The sequence below is a fragment of the Triticum aestivum genome, unplaced genomic scaffold (assembly GCF_018294505.1).
Source record: "Triticum aestivum cultivar Chinese Spring unplaced genomic scaffold, IWGSC CS RefSeq v2.1 scaffold105876, whole genome shotgun sequence".
Taxonomy (NCBI): domain Eukaryota; kingdom Viridiplantae; phylum Streptophyta; class Magnoliopsida; order Poales; family Poaceae; genus Triticum; species Triticum aestivum.
Genome location: NW_025226551.1, coordinates 1 through 15,808, shown reverse-complemented (window position 1 = coordinate 15,808; position 15,808 = coordinate 1). Strand labels below are relative to the sequence as shown.

General features: G+C 43.2%; 1 pseudogene; it reads right to left on the bottom strand.

The window, feature by feature from the left end:
- Positions 1–2,297: 2,297 nt before the first annotated feature.
- On the bottom strand, positions 2,298–5,994 carry LOC123172618 (pentatricopeptide repeat-containing protein At3g24000, mitochondrial-like; annotated as a pseudogene).
- Positions 5,995–15,808: the final 9,814 nt, after the last annotated feature.

Below are 15,808 nucleotides of genomic sequence, written 5' to 3'. Positions count from 1 at the left end.
AACAACATTCGGTAACCACATACAAACTTCCTTTATAACCCTAGCGTCATCGAACCTTAAGTGTGTAGACCCTACGGGTTCGGGAACCATGCAGACATGACCGAGACGTTCTCCGGTCAATAACCAACAGCGGGATCTGGATACCCATGTTGGCTCCCACATGTTCCACGATGATCTCATTGGATGAACCACGATGTCAAGGACTCAATCGATCCCGTATACAATTCCCTTTGTCTAACGGTATTGTACTTGCCCGAGATTCAATCGTCAGTATACCGATACCTTGTTCAATCTCGTTACCGGCAAGTCTCTTTACTCGTTCCGTAACACATCATCCCGCGATCAACTCTTTGATCACATTGTGCACATTATGATGATGTCCTACCGAGTGGGCCCAGAGATACCTCTCCGTTTACACGGAGTGACAAATCCCAGTCTCGATTCGTGCCAACCCAACAGACACTTTTGGAGATACCTGTAGTGCACCTTTATAGCCACCAGTTACGTTGTGACGTTTGGTACACCCAAAGCATTCCTACGGTATCCGGGAGTTGCACAATCTCATGGTCTAAGGAAAAGATACTTGACATTAGAAAAGCTTTAGCATACGAACTACACGATCTCTGTGCTAGGCTTAGGATTGGGTCTTGTCCATCACATCATTCTCCTAATGATGTGATCCCATTATCAACGACATCCAATGTCCATGGTCAGGAAACCGTAACCATCTATTGATCAACGAGCTAGTCAACTAGAGGCTTACTAGGGACATGGTGTTGTCTATGTATCCACACATGTATTTGAGTTTCCTATCAATACAATTATAGCATGGATAATAAACGATTATCATGAACAAGGAAATATAATAATAATAACTAATTTATTATTGCCTCTAGGGCATATTTCCAACATGCGCTGGGCCAGGTGTCCATGGGGGAAGGTGACGTTGGGGTCAAACCCACCGTGCGCGTCCCCATCGGCGTAGCCCGGCGATGGTGTGCATCCCCGCGGTTGCGGCGACGACGAGAAGGCGGCCAGAGAGCCGACGCTTTGCTGACTCCAGGCCGCGTACTGGGCGTGGCCGCCGGGTGGGTTCATCATCCCCGCGCGAGCCGCCTCGGCCTCGGCTTGATCCGCCGCAGCCGCAGCCGCACGCGCCGCGTTGTCCCGGGCCTTCTTGGCGATGGCCCTGTTCCGCTGGTCGGCGGTGACAGCCTCCCGTCGCTGAACTTCCACCCTCCAGTCGGCATTTGACATGCCCGGTGGCTTGGACGGCGGCGCACTCGACTTCCTCTACTTCGGCTGCGTGACATCGGCGGTCGCATTCGTCGCGGCGCGGGGGATCAAGTACTTCTTCGGCGACATGACGGTCGCGGGGAGGCGAGCGAGAGGGAGATTGGCGGGAGGAAAGGAAAGAATGAGAGGGAAGTGGGAGCGAGGGCGGGAAGAAACGGCGGGAAGAGGCTCTCGACTCGCCGACAGACCGGCCCCACGCCCCTTTTCGCTTGTGCCGACGCCCTCGGGCGCCCCCAGCGCGCCAGGTTCGGCCTGGGTCCGCCGGCGTCAATTTCGGCCCAAGCCGATGAAAAACGGGCCACTGGGGACGCGACTGGGCCGATTTTTGGACGTCGGCGCGGCAGAAACGCCTGGGGAGGGCCTGTTGGGGGCGCGGCTTGAGATGCTCTTAGCAGCGATCATATCATGCACTAGTATCATATGCATGATACTAGTACTCCCTATGTTTCTTTTTAGTCCGCATATAAGGTTTGGTCAAAGTCAAGCTTTGCAGAGTTTGACTAACTTTATATTAAAAAATATAAATATTTACAATATGAAATCAATATTATCAGATGCACCATGACACGTATTTTCATACTATATAGTTTTAGTATTGTAGATGTTCATACTTTTTTATATAAATTTGGTTAAATTTTGTGTAGTTTGACTTTAATCAAATCTTATATGCGGAGTAAAAAGAAACGGTTGGCGACTGATGAGTAGGTTGCTGGCCGTGGAAGCAACAGGCGGCGGTTAGCCATTCATGGCGACGCGAAAAGGCATACTGTACTCGGGCCACCGCTGCCCTTAATACACACTACTGCGGAGTTAATCACCGAGAGCGAGGGGCCTTCTTTGTGCGGCGCGTGAGTGCGTCTGATCAGGTCCAATCAAGGCGGGAGGCGGCGATCATGCTTCATCTGCCGGCCGGAATCAATGCACCGGCCAGTCATCTACTCCTATTACCTATAACTGTTTTTTTTTTTGTTTTTTGCGGTAGTACAAAGGGCGATAGTACATATAATTAAATCAAGGGCCCATACTTTCAACACTAAGGACCAAAAGGAGGAACTGTAACTGACATGATGCGGCGTTCATATTCATTGTTCAGTGTATGCACTAACAAAACATTAGGTCATGAATCGTCTGCTGCTCGCTGGTTCCAGATAATATGTTCCGGAAAGAACACAGGCAGATTCCTGGTGTGGTTTCTTCGCGAATCATCAAAGTGATAAATAGTAACCTTAAAAACTTTACCTGTGTTGGCTCCAAATATATAATTTTTCAAGAGCTATGCTTCTTTCGATTTATATGCCGTTGTTATATTGCTTCAAGAACCATGATTGGAATAGGCCAGTACCACAGCAATAGCATTAATTAGCAATACTGAGATCGATAATTCTGAGCACAAAACCTTTTTTTCTTCTTTTGCTCCAGCCAGGCAACAAATTCTCTCTGTACAGTTACCAGTCCTACACATCGCATCAACTGTCTTTTGTGCACAACTAATGTCACCAAAAATCTGAACAGGAGCATGATCCGCCTTTGAAATGGTGGAACCTATAAGGATCTCTCAGGACAATTTCCCTGTCAAAAACCATGCTGACAAGCTTAAATATCAAATGGCAATCCGCACAGACCCTAAGATTCTTGAATATCCTTACTGTACATCCTTCCGGAACAGTGATACATATGCCAATGCAAGCTTCTCGCTGTGATTCCAAAGGTTCTGCTCTTTTTGTTCCTCATCTGTATCATGCAGTGCCGATGAGGTATCAGCAACATAACCTACCTCCCTGAGCTTCAGAAAGATTTCATCTAGCTTCGCGTAGATCTTTTCTGTGTCATTATGACTCCGGTCACCAATACCAAAGATGCTTACTTCTTTCTTCTGCTTAAGCCAACTGCAAGCAGGCCTTTTATTTAAATTGATGCTTTTCATGTGACTTCTTAGTCTATCAACATCGGACCATCTTGCACTTGTCGCATATAAGTTTGACAGAAGAACATAAGCTGAGTCGTCAAAAGGATCCAGCTCAAGGAGTTTCTTGGCGGCTTTCCTCCCAGTATCCAGATTTTTGTGAGTTCTACTAGAGGACAACAGGCTACGCCAAATTAGATCATTTGTTAAGACTGGCATGTCTTCAATGAACTTCTCTGCTTCTGTAAATCGCCCTAAACGTCCAAGGACATCCACAATGCAAACACAATGCTTTATTCCAGGGGAAACACCAAATACAGAAGACATAGAGTTATAGTAATCAATACCCTTGTCCACTAGACCAGCATGACTACAAGCTGAGAGAAGAGTGACAAATGTTACGTAATCTGGCTTTCGCCCCATCGACACCATATGCTTAAATGTGTCCTCAGCTTCCTTGAAATATCCATATCTTGCATAACCTGATATCAATGTATTCCAGCATTGTTGGGGTCGAACGGCAGGATCAGGGAGCATTTTCAACATTTCATCCATTTTTCCACATTTCCCGTACATATCCATTGCAGCATTAACCACATGACTGTCATTATCCAGCCCACACTTCACACCAAGACCATGTAGTTGCATGCCTTCTTCTAGTGATGCCAGGCTTGCACTGGATGACAAACATTCAGCTAGACAAACATGATCAAGATTATTTCCAGCATGCCACATATCCATGAAAAGCTTTAAGCCTTCCTCTCCGTGGCCATGCTGAACATTCGCGGCGATCATAGCATTCCAGGAAACAACACTTTTCTTGATGATTGTGCGGAAGACTTTAGTGCTTGAATCTAAGTCGCCACAGTTAGCATACATTGTGATCAGAGAGTTACTAACGTAGTCATCAGCTATGAATCCAGTATGGATTGTGTATGCGTGCAGGGGCAATCCATAATTGCGTAACTCATTTGAAGATTTGAAAGAACCCTGGATATTCACTAATGTTATGTAATTTGGCTTTAATCCTGCACCTCTCATCCAAGTAAATACCTGCATTACCTTGGTACAATCCTCAAGCGCTGAGTAGCTCCCAATAAGTACATTGCAACTAACAACATCGTGAGTGGACATCAACTGAAATACTCTCTCGACATCTTGGATAGAACTGCATTTACCATACATCGTGAGGAGAGAATTACCAACCAGTAGATTGCGGTGAAGACTTAACTGTAATATCATGGCATGAACCATTCTGCCATCCATCAAAGCTCCTGGACTTGAACATGCTCCTAAAGCGCTGGAAAATGTCATGCGATCTGGAGCTTCATTAGTCTGAAGTAACTGACCTAGTGTCTTCAATGCATCCATGTTATTACCGCTTTGGACATATGATGAAATCATAGTGTTCCATGATATTAGATCCCTTCTGCCCATGCTCCAGAACAGAAACTCAGCATCAACCAACTTCCCAGCAGCGGAATACATATTAACAAGGGCATTAATCACGGGAATATAAGAGTGCAGACCACCCCTGAGACACAGGGAATGAATTCCACTTCCAGTGTTGACATAATCTGACGAGGCACAGGCGCATATCAGGCTGCACATAGTAGTTGCATCGTGCCTTAACAATCCACCACGACGCATATCCGAAAATACCATAAAGCATTTACTGCAGAGTCCTTCATGTGAGTACATTGATACCATAGCGTTCCATGATATAGTGTCACGTTCCTCCATTCGATAAAAGAGCTTCTCAGCATCTTTCACCCTTCCGATGTTACCAAGCATTGTAATCAGTGAATTTGCCACGGAGACCTGCCTTTGTAGGCCAGAAACTAAGACCTGGGAAAATACCTGAAGCCCAGCCATCTCACTCTCGAGCGACCCACACAAGCTGACCACCGTCGCAAACGCATTTGCATTGCACGCAACACCTTCCATTCTCATCCGGCAATAAGCTCTCAATGCCTCTTCCAAGTACCCATTTGACGACAAGGCCACCATCAGTGCCGTCCACGACACAACATTCCGCTCAGGCATCTCCCGGAACAACTTATGTGCGTCCAACACATGCTTCCGGGAGCCATACAGGTGAAGGAGCGCTGTCCCGATGTACACGTTCACCATGAGTCCGGCTTTGTGGGTCAGCGCGTGTATGGCGGCTCCACACGTGCGGCCCTCCTCCTTGTCCCGGCGCTCGCACGCGGTGATGAGACTGGCGAGAGCAAAGCCACTGAGCGGAACTGCACGTTCACGCATGCCACACAGCAGGTCGAACGCAGTGGATTCGTGGCCACAGCGGACGCAGCCGGAGATGGCGGTGTACCAGGAGGACGGGGAGCGGTCCGGCATTGCGTCGAACAGGTGGAGCGCAGCATCTGGTGAGCGGTGACGAAAGTAGAAGGCGAATAGGGTGTTGCTGTGGAAGGCGCTGAGCGGCAGCGCGCGGCGGAGGACGGTCGCGTGGATGGCGCGTGCGAGGCGCGGGCTGTCGGCGAGGTGGGAGAAGCCGGTGCTCGGGAACTGGGCTACCGCGGGGTGCGGGTGGTCGGCGAGGAGGCTGAAGGGGTGAGGCGGAGATGGGTCGACAGGGCATGATTGCGCGGTGGAGGAGAGGCGACGGGAGGGGCAGGTGGCGGCGGCGAGGCGCGGCGCTGCTCGGTTGAAGCAGTCGCGGGAGGACTGCCTCGCCAGTTTGGCGGCTAGGAAAATGGCGGGCGGCTTCGTGTTTCGATCCTGGTCTCCACCAAAGAAGAGTAAGAGAGGGCGAAGAGAAAGGAAACGGATTTTTCGCGGTTTCGCTTCTCGGCCTGTCGACGAAAATGTAGGAAGCTGGATACGAATTTGGAGGCCCAAGCCCACTGTCGTGACCACGGGCTTCCCTTCGCCCCCATAGCCGGAATTTCCTATTTGCCGCTCGTTGCGGCAAGTTGCCGGGGCAACACACAGGCGAGCGGCCGACCGACACGACTGGGCCGGCCAGATCGCGTTGGCACTACCCCATCCGGTTTTGGAAACATTCCAGAAGGTTTCCTGCACCGGTTTTTTCTTTTCTACAGTTTTTTATTTTCTGTTCTTTTTTTCTATTTCTTTGTGGTCAGGTTTTTTTTTCTGTTTTCTTCTTCTTCAATTTAATTTTTCTTTTTCCAGAAATATTCAAGATTCTAAAAATAGTTCAAGTTTTGGAAAATGTTCCTGTTTTCAAATTTTGTTCCTACATTCAGAAAATGTTCGCATTTTAAAATTGTTTGGGAATTTCAAAAAATGTTCCTTATTTTTTGAAAATGTTCCTGTTTTCAAATTTTCTTCAGAAATGTCAAAAATTATTCGCTTCTTTTCTAAATATTCCGAAAATAACCTTCATGAATTTCTGAACATTTTTTTTTGTTTTCTTTTTCATTTTTCTCTTTTTATTTTTCAATTTTATTTTGCTTTTCGAACTTTTTTGAAAATTTAAAAAATATCATTCAGAATTTCGAAAAATGTTCTCATTTTGAAATTTGTTCACAAATTCTAAAAATGTTTACAATTTCAAAAAATGATTGTGGTTTCAAAATTTTGTTTGCAATTTCAAAAAATGTTCTTGTTTTCAAAATTTGTTCACAAATTCAAAAATTGTTCGGGGAGTTTCAAATAATGTTTAGGCTTTCAAAATGTGTTCAGAATTTAAAAATTGTTCCTTTTTTCAAAAAAATGTTCACAAATTCAAAATACTTTTGTGGTTTCTAATTTTTTTTGTCTTTTTGAAAAATGTTTGAAATTCAAATTTTATTTGTGTTTTTAAAAAATGTTCACGTTTTTAAAAGAAAGATTTGGAGCTTCTAAAAAACTCTGCGTTGCCTTGTTCGTGTCGTTACAGTACGGTCCGGTCGCTACAGTACATGTTTGATCTACCCCTCCCCATAGTGTATTTAGTACTCCGCGGTATACAATAACCATCAATGTGTCATCAGCTCGAGTGGCTAGAGAGAGGCATTCAATTCGATCCCCCATGGGGGCACTAAGTTTTTGAGCTACATCGCGTTTGTTCGCTCGCTGTTGTGCTGCTAATGGGTCAGCCCACTCGGTAGCGCTCCCTGTGCGATATGGCGGCAATTTGCCGCAAAATGCGACACATAGGACCTCTCCCCATAGCCCAGCCTCTCCGATGCAGCCCGGCGGAGGGGGAGCGAGGATGGCGGAGGAACCCCGTCTCGGTGGCGGAAGTGGATTTCTTCGCCGACAACGCTGCTTTCTTTCTCCCTGCAAGTTTTTAGACATCTCTTCTTTTTCTGTGTGTGCTCTTCTCTCCGCTTTGTCTCGGACTTTGGAGGCAGCTTCGGAATTTCATCAAAGATGCATCATGTTTTCCTTCTGGTCCTTTTTACTCTGCGTATTATATTTGTCTCAAGTCAAATTTTATAAAGTTCGACCAAATTTATATTAAAAAATATCACCATCTACAATACCAAATATATATACTATGAAACTACATTTCATGGTCGGCTACGAAGGCTCGAGGGAAAAATGACCGTTGGGGAGAGCTCGTTGATACGTCTCCAATGTATCTATAATTTTTTTTGTTCCATGCTATTATATTATCCATCTAGGATGTTTTATATGCATTTATATACTATTTTATATGATTTTTGGGACTAACCTATTAACCTAGAGCCCAGTGCCAGTTTCTGTTTTTTCCTTGTTTTTGAGTTTTACAGAAAAGGAATACCAAACGGAGTCCAATTGACGTGCCAATTTTTGATATTTTTATGGACCAAAAGAAGCCCCCGGAGTAAAAGAGTTGGGCTAGAAGAGTCCCGAGCCAGCCAGGAGGGTGGAGGGCGCGCCCTACCCCCCCTGCGCGTGCGCCCCTGCCTCGTGGATGACTCGGAGACCCCCCCTGACGTGAGACCGACGCCAAAAATTCTTATAAATACATAAACCTCCGAAAAGAAACCTAGATCGGGAGTTCCGCCGCCGCAAGCCTCTGTAGCCACCAAAAACCAATCACGACCCTGTTCCGGCACCCTGCCGGAGGGGCGATCTCTCACCGGTGGCCATCTTCATCATCCCAACGCTCTCCATGACGAGGAGGGAGTAGTTCACCCTCGGGGTTGAGGGTATGTACCAGTAGCTATGTGTTTGATATCTCTCTCTCTCTCTCTCTCTCTCTCTCGTGTTCTTGATTTGGCACGATTTTACCGCAAGCTTTGCTATCATAGTTGGATCTTATGATATTTCTCCCTCTCTACTCTCTTGTAATGGATTGAGTTTTCCCTTTGAAGTTATCTTATCGGATTGAGTCTTTAAGGATTTGTGAACGCTTGATGTATGTCTTGCATGTGCTTATCTGTGGTGACAATGGGAAATTCACGTGATCCACTTGATGTATGTTTTGGTGATCAACTTGCGAGTTCTGTGACCTTGTGAACTTATGCATAGGGGTTGGCACACGTTTTCGTCCTGACTCTCCGGTAGAAACTTTGGGGCATTCTTTGAAGTTTTTTGTGTTGGTTGAATAGATGAATCTGAGATTGTGTGATGCATATCGTATAATCATACCCGTGGATACTTGAGGTGACATTGGAGTATCTAGGTGACATTAGGGTTTTGGTTGATTTGTGTCTTAAGGTGTTATTTTACTACGAACTCTAGGGCTGTTTGTGACACTTATAGGAATAGCCCAATGGATTGATCAGAAAAAATAACTTGAGGTGGTTTCGTACCCTATGATAACCCACAAGTATAGGGGATTGCAACAGTTTTAGAGGATAGAGTATTCAACCCAAATTTATTGATTCGACACAAGGAGAGCCAAAGAATATCCTCAAGTATTAGCAGTTGAGTTGTCAATTCAACCACACCTGGAAGACTTAATATCTGCAGCAAAGTATTTAGTAGCAAAGTAGTATGGAAGTAACGGTGATGGTGGCAAAAGTAACAGTAGCAGTTTTGTAGTAATCGTAAAAGTGGCAATGGAAAAGTAACTAAGCAAAGATCAATATGTGAAAAGCTCATATGCAATGGATCAATGATGGATAATTATGTCAGATGCGATTCCTCATGCAACAGTTATAACATAGGGTGACACAGAACTAGCTCTAGTTCATCAATGTAATGTAGGCATGCATTATGAATATAGTCATACGTGCTTATGGAAAAGAACTTGCATGACATCTTTTGTCCTACCCTCCCGTGGAAGTGGGGGCCTATTGGAAACTAAGGGATATTAAGGCCTCCTTTTAATAGAGTACCGGACCAAAGCATTAACACTTAGTGAATACATGAACTCCTCAAACTACGGTCATCACCGGGAGTGGTCCCGATTATTGCCACCTCGGGGTTACCGGATCATAACACATAGTAGGTGACTATTGACTTGCAAGATAGGATCAAGAGCTCACATAAATTCATGAAAACATAATAGGTTCAGATCTGAAATCATGGCACTCGTGCCCTAGTGACAAGCATTAAGCATAGCAAAGTCATAGCAACATCAATCTTAGAACATAATGGATACTAGGGATCAAACCCTAACAAAACTAACTCGATTACATGGTAAATCTCATCAAACCCATCACCGTCCAGCAAACCTACGATGGAATTACTCACGCATGGCGGTGAGCATCATGAAATTGGTGATGGAGGAAGGTTGATGATGACGATGGCGACGGATTGCCCTCTTCGGAGCCCCGAACGGACTCCAGATCAGCCTTCCCGAGAGAGATTAGGGCTTAGCGGCGGCTCCGTATCGTAAAATGCGATGAATCTTTTTCCCTGATTTTTTCTCCGCAAACATGAATATATAGAGTTGGAGTTGACGTCGGTGGATCCTCAGGGGGCCCACGAGGCAGGGGGCGCCCCCAGGGGGGTGGGCGCGCCCTCCACCCTTGTGGACAGGGTGTGGGCCCCCTGGTGTTGATTCTTTCACCAGTATTTTTTTATTAATTCCAAAAACATTCTCCGTGAAGTTTCAGGTCATTCCGAGAACTTTCATTTCTGCACAAAAATAACACCATGGCAATTCTGCTGAAAACAACGCCAGTCCGGGTTAGTTCCATTCAAATCATGCAAGTTAGAGTCCAAAACAAGGGCAAAAGTGTTTGGAAAATTAGATACATTGGAGACGTATCAACTCCACCAAGCTTAAACCTTTGCTTGTCCTCAAGCAATTCAGTTGACAAACTGAAAGTGATAAAGAAAAACTTCTACAAACTCTGTTTGCTCTTGTTGTTGTAAATATGTAAAGCCAGCATTCATGTTTTCAGCAAAGATTATGAACTAACCATATTCACAATAACACTTAGGTCTCATGTTTACTCATATCAATGGCATAATCAACTAGCGAGCAATAATAATAAATCTCGGATGACAACACTTTCTCAAAACAATCATAATATGATATAACAAGATGGTATCTCGCTAGCCCTTTCTGAGACCGCAAAAGATAAACGCAGAGCACCTCTGAAGATCAAGGACTGACTAAATATTGTAATTCATGGTAAAAGAGATCCAGTCACAGTCATACTCAATGTAAATTAATAGTAATGCATACAAATGACAGCGGTGCTCTCCAGCTGGTGCTTTTTAATAAGAGGATGATGACTCAACATAAAAGTAAATAGATAGGCCCTTCACGGAGGGAAGCATGGATTTGTAGACGTGCCAGAGCTCCAGTTTTGAAACAGAGATAAATGATATTTTGAGTGGCATACTTTTATTGTCAACATAACAACCAAGAGATCTCGATATCTTCCATGCTACACACATTATAGGCGGTTCCGAAGCAGAATGGTAAAGTTTATACTCCCCCACCACCAACAAACATCAATCCATGGCTTGTCTGAAACAATGGGTGCCTCCAACTAACAACAATCTCGGGGGAGTTTTGTTTGCAATTATTTTGATTTGAGCATGGGACTGGGCATCCCGGTTACCAGTCATTTTCTCGTGAATGAGGAGCGGAGTCCACTCCTCGTGAGGATAACCCACCTAGCATGGAACATATAGACAACCCTAGTTGATACATGAGCTATTCGAGCATACAAGATAGAATTTCATTTGAAGGTTTAGAGTTTGGCACATACAAATTTACTTGGAATGGCAAGTAATTACCGCATATAGGAAGGTATGTTGGACTCATATGGAATAGCTTTGGGGTTTATGGAAGTGGATGCACAAGCAGTATTTCCGCTTAGTACAAGTGAAGGCTAGAAAGAGACTGGGAAGCGACCAACCAGAGAGCGACAACAGTCATGAACATGCATTAAAATTAATCAACACTAAGTGCAAGCATAAGTAGGTTAATTCACCATGAACATAAATATCATGGATGTTATGTTGATTTTGTTTCAACTACATGCGTGAACATGTGCCAAGTCAAGCCACTCGGATTGTTCAAAGGAGGATACCACCCTATCATACCACATCACAACCATCTTAATAGCATGTTGGCACGCAAGGTAAACCATTATAAACTCCTAGCAAATTAAGGATGGCATGAGCAACTATAATCTCTAGTTGTCATTGCAAACATGTTTCATTCATAATAGGCTGAATCAGGAACGATGAACTAATCATATTTATAAAAACAAGATAGGTCGAGTTCATACCAGCTTCTCTCATCTCGATCAGTCCATCATATCTCGTCATTATTGCCTTTCACTTGCACGAGCAAACGACGTGGATAATAATAATAGTGCACGTGCATTGGACTAAGCTGGAATCTGCAAGCATTTAATACAAGGGAGAATACAAGGTAATATGGGCCCTTGGTTAAATCAACAAAAATGCATATAAGAGCCACTTCAACATTTTCATCATGGTCTTCTCCTCTTGACCCCCAAAGAAAAGAAAAGAAATACAACTATTTACACGGGAAAGCTCCCAACAAACAAAAGAAGAACGAGAAATCTTTTTGGGGTTTCTTTTAATTATTACTACTACAGGCATGGAAAGTAAACTAGCTAAAAGCTACAACTATTTTTTTTGTTTTTCTTAAGGTTTTTCAAACACACAAGAAGAAGGCTAGAAAAGAAAATAAACTAGCATGGATAGTACAATGAAAAAGTATGAGCACCGGCAACTAGAATGAGTGTGTGAACATGAATGTAATGTCGGTGGGAAATACGTACCCCCCCAAGCTTAGGCTTTTAGCCTAAGTTGGTCTATGGCCACGGCTCAAAGCTACCCTCTCCAGTGTACGGAGGAGTGTCTTATGGGTGCCACTGATTGGCGATCTCCTCTGGATCCCACTGATAAACAGATTGTCGATAAGGGTCCAGTGGTGGCTCAGGCCCAGGCTCTGAAACTCATGTCAGGCTCCAGTATGCATAAATGGCATGTGGCAAGATGAGGTACGTGCCTGAAAGTATATTAAACAAAGAGGGTGCATGCAAGGTAATAACCTCATAGTGAGTTTTACCAAATATCAAATTATACTTAAGCAGTTTCTTCTTATTTTTAACAATTAAATCATGTGATACCATACTCTTATAATATCGAAAAACAGGGGGCAGCAACTTTTCCTCTTTCTCATAGTGCCTAATAGGTATCTCAAAGTGTGCAGCAAGGCGCGAAGCAAAGATGCCACCAAATATGGGGCCCTTTGTACGGTTCAGACTTAATCGTTTAGCAATAATAGCGCCTCAACTGAAAGTTGTATCACGAAACAAAGCATGGCGCAAAATAACAATATCAGGAGCACTAAGATTTCCACTGTTCCTGCTACCAATTAAGCATCTACTAGCAAATATTGCAAATTAACATAGAACAGGAAAATGTATATTAGTAATTCTTGCATCTGAAACTTTCCTCGTTCCCCCTACAGCAATTTTATCAATAAATTCCTCCACATCATTACGATGTGGTTCCTCGATGCTGCCTACAAAGGGTATCTTACAGACCGACAAAAATCATGGAGTGACATCTCCTTAACCTCATCATATAAATGAAACTCCACCGAAGGTGGTGATTTCTTAGCATGAAAATAAAAATTTTGCACAAAAAAATTAGTGAGTAGGAGATACTGTTCGCGCTGGTCATGGAGGAAGTCGGTGAGGCCTGCATTCTCTGCCAACTGATAAAAATCATCATAAATTCCGGCGGCTCTCAAGAAGTCATCACAAGGCCATTCACACGGCCGAACCTCCGCAGTGCGAGGAAGATTATATTGGGCTTTTTGTTCTCTTCATTTTGCTTATCCTTCGAGCTTCGGCTCGACGAACCTCTCAACAACCTCTTCAACATTTTCTCCCTTTGAAAATTTCTGAAATTTTTAGTGATTCAAAATAAAAAGTGAAACGAACTCAACAAGATTGATAGCAACTACTCCCACGAGTGTCTAGAGGCTATATCATGCATTAAAACTACTTTGGACCATATAAATTTGACATGCAAGCTCAAGAACAGGGTCACCTAAGCAGCAAAAGTTTGCAATAAATAAAGCACTAGAACAAAAACTAATTGGACCATTGGAGGAGTCACATACCAAAGAACAATCCCCAAAACAGTTTTGTGAGTGGAGCTTTCAGCAAGGAGATCGAAAATGGCCGCAAGATGAGCTAGAACACGGGTTTGAGCTATGGGAGGATTTTTTCTGTAGGAAGACGAAGTGAGTGGGTCCTGGAATAAGTGGAGGGGTCCACGTGGGACCCACAAGGCAGGGGGTGCGCCCCAGGGGGTGGGCAGCCATGGACCCTCGTGGCCAGGTGGTGGCCCCCTCTGGTGTGTTCTTAGTGCCAGATAATCTTAAGTATTCTACAAAAATTCATATTTCATTTTCAGGACGTTTGGAGAACTTTTATTTTCGGGGTATTTTTTATTGCAAGGATAATTTAGAAAACAGATAGAAAATACTATTTTTGCTTCATTTAATCTAAATAACAGAAAGTAAAAGGAGCGTACAGAGAGTTGTGCTTTCTAACTTCATCCATCTCATGCTCATCAAAAGGAATCCATTAACAAGGTTGATCACGTCTTGTTAACAAACTCTTTCCGAATAACATGAAACCGGAGAATTTTTGAATAACACTAGGTTACCTCAATGGGGATATGCATGTCCCCAACAATAAGAATATCATATTTCTTCTTGAAAGTAGGAAGAGGAAATTCAAAACCTTCAATAGTAATCATTGAAATTTTTTCAATAGAATTGATACTGTGGACTTGAGGTTGTTTCCTCGAAAAGTGTACTGTATGCTCATTACCATTAACATGAAAAGTGACATTGCCTTTGTTTCAATCGATAACAGCCCCTGCAGTATTCAAAAAGGGTCTACCGAGGATAATCGACATACTATCGTCCTCGGGAATATCAAGAATAATAAAGTCCGTTAAAATAGTAACGTTCACAACCACAACAGGCACATCCGCACAAATACCGACAGGTAGCAGTTGATTTATCGGCCATTTGCAAAGATATTTCAGTAGGTGTCAACTTATTCAAATCAAGTCTATGATATAAAGAGAGAGGCATAACACTAACACTGTCTCCAAGATCACATAAAGCAGTTTTAACATAGTTTCTTTTAATGGAGCATGCTATAGTTGGTACTCCTGGATCTTCAAGTTTCTTTGGTATTCCACCCTTAAAGGTATAATTAGCAAGCATGGTGGAAATTTCAGCTTCCGGTATCTTTCTTTTATTCGTAACAATATCTTTCATATACTTGGCATAAGGATTCATTTTAAGCATATCAGTCAAACGCATACACAAAAAGATAGGTCTAATCATTTCAGCAAAGCGCTCAAAATCCTCATCATCCTTTTTCTTGGATGGTTTAGGAGGAAAGGGCATGGGTTCTGAACCCATGGTTCTCTTTCTTTACCCTGCTTCCGAGCAACAAAGTCTCTCTTATCATAACGTTGATTCTTTGATTGTGGGTTATCAAGATCAACAACAGGTTCAATCTCTACATCATTGTTATTGCTAGGTTGAGCATCAACATGAACATCATCATTATTATTATGACTAGGTTCATGTTCATTACTAAATTGTGTTTCATCATCAGAAATAGAAATATCATTGGGATTCTGAGGTGTGTCAACAGCAGGTTCACTATAGAAGCATGCAAAGTCCAATCATTTTTCTTTTTCTTCTTCTTAGAAGGACTAGGTGCATCAATATTAGTTCTCTGAGAATCTTGCTCAATTATCTTAGGGTGGCCCTCAGGATACAAAGGTTCCTGAGTCATTCTACCCCATCACAACTCTAACATCATTTTTTTCTTATTATTTAATTCATTGAGCAAATCATCTTGTACTTTAAGCACTTGTTCTACTTGAGTGGTAACCATAGAAGCATGTTTACTAATGAGTTTAAGTTCACCTTTAACTCTAGACATATAATCACTCAAGTGTTCAGTCTTATAAGCATTTCGTTTCAATTGTCTACCAACATAAGCATTGAAGTTTTCTTGTTTAACTATAAAATTATCAAACTCATCTAAGTATTGGCTAGCAGACTTATAACGAGGAATATCACCTTCATCAAATCTATAGAGAGAATTTACCTTTACTACCTGTGTCGGGTTATCAAGACCATGTATTTCTTCAATAGATGGTAAATTCTTAACATCTTCAGCTTTAATACCTTTTTCTTTCATACATTTCTTTGCCTCCTGC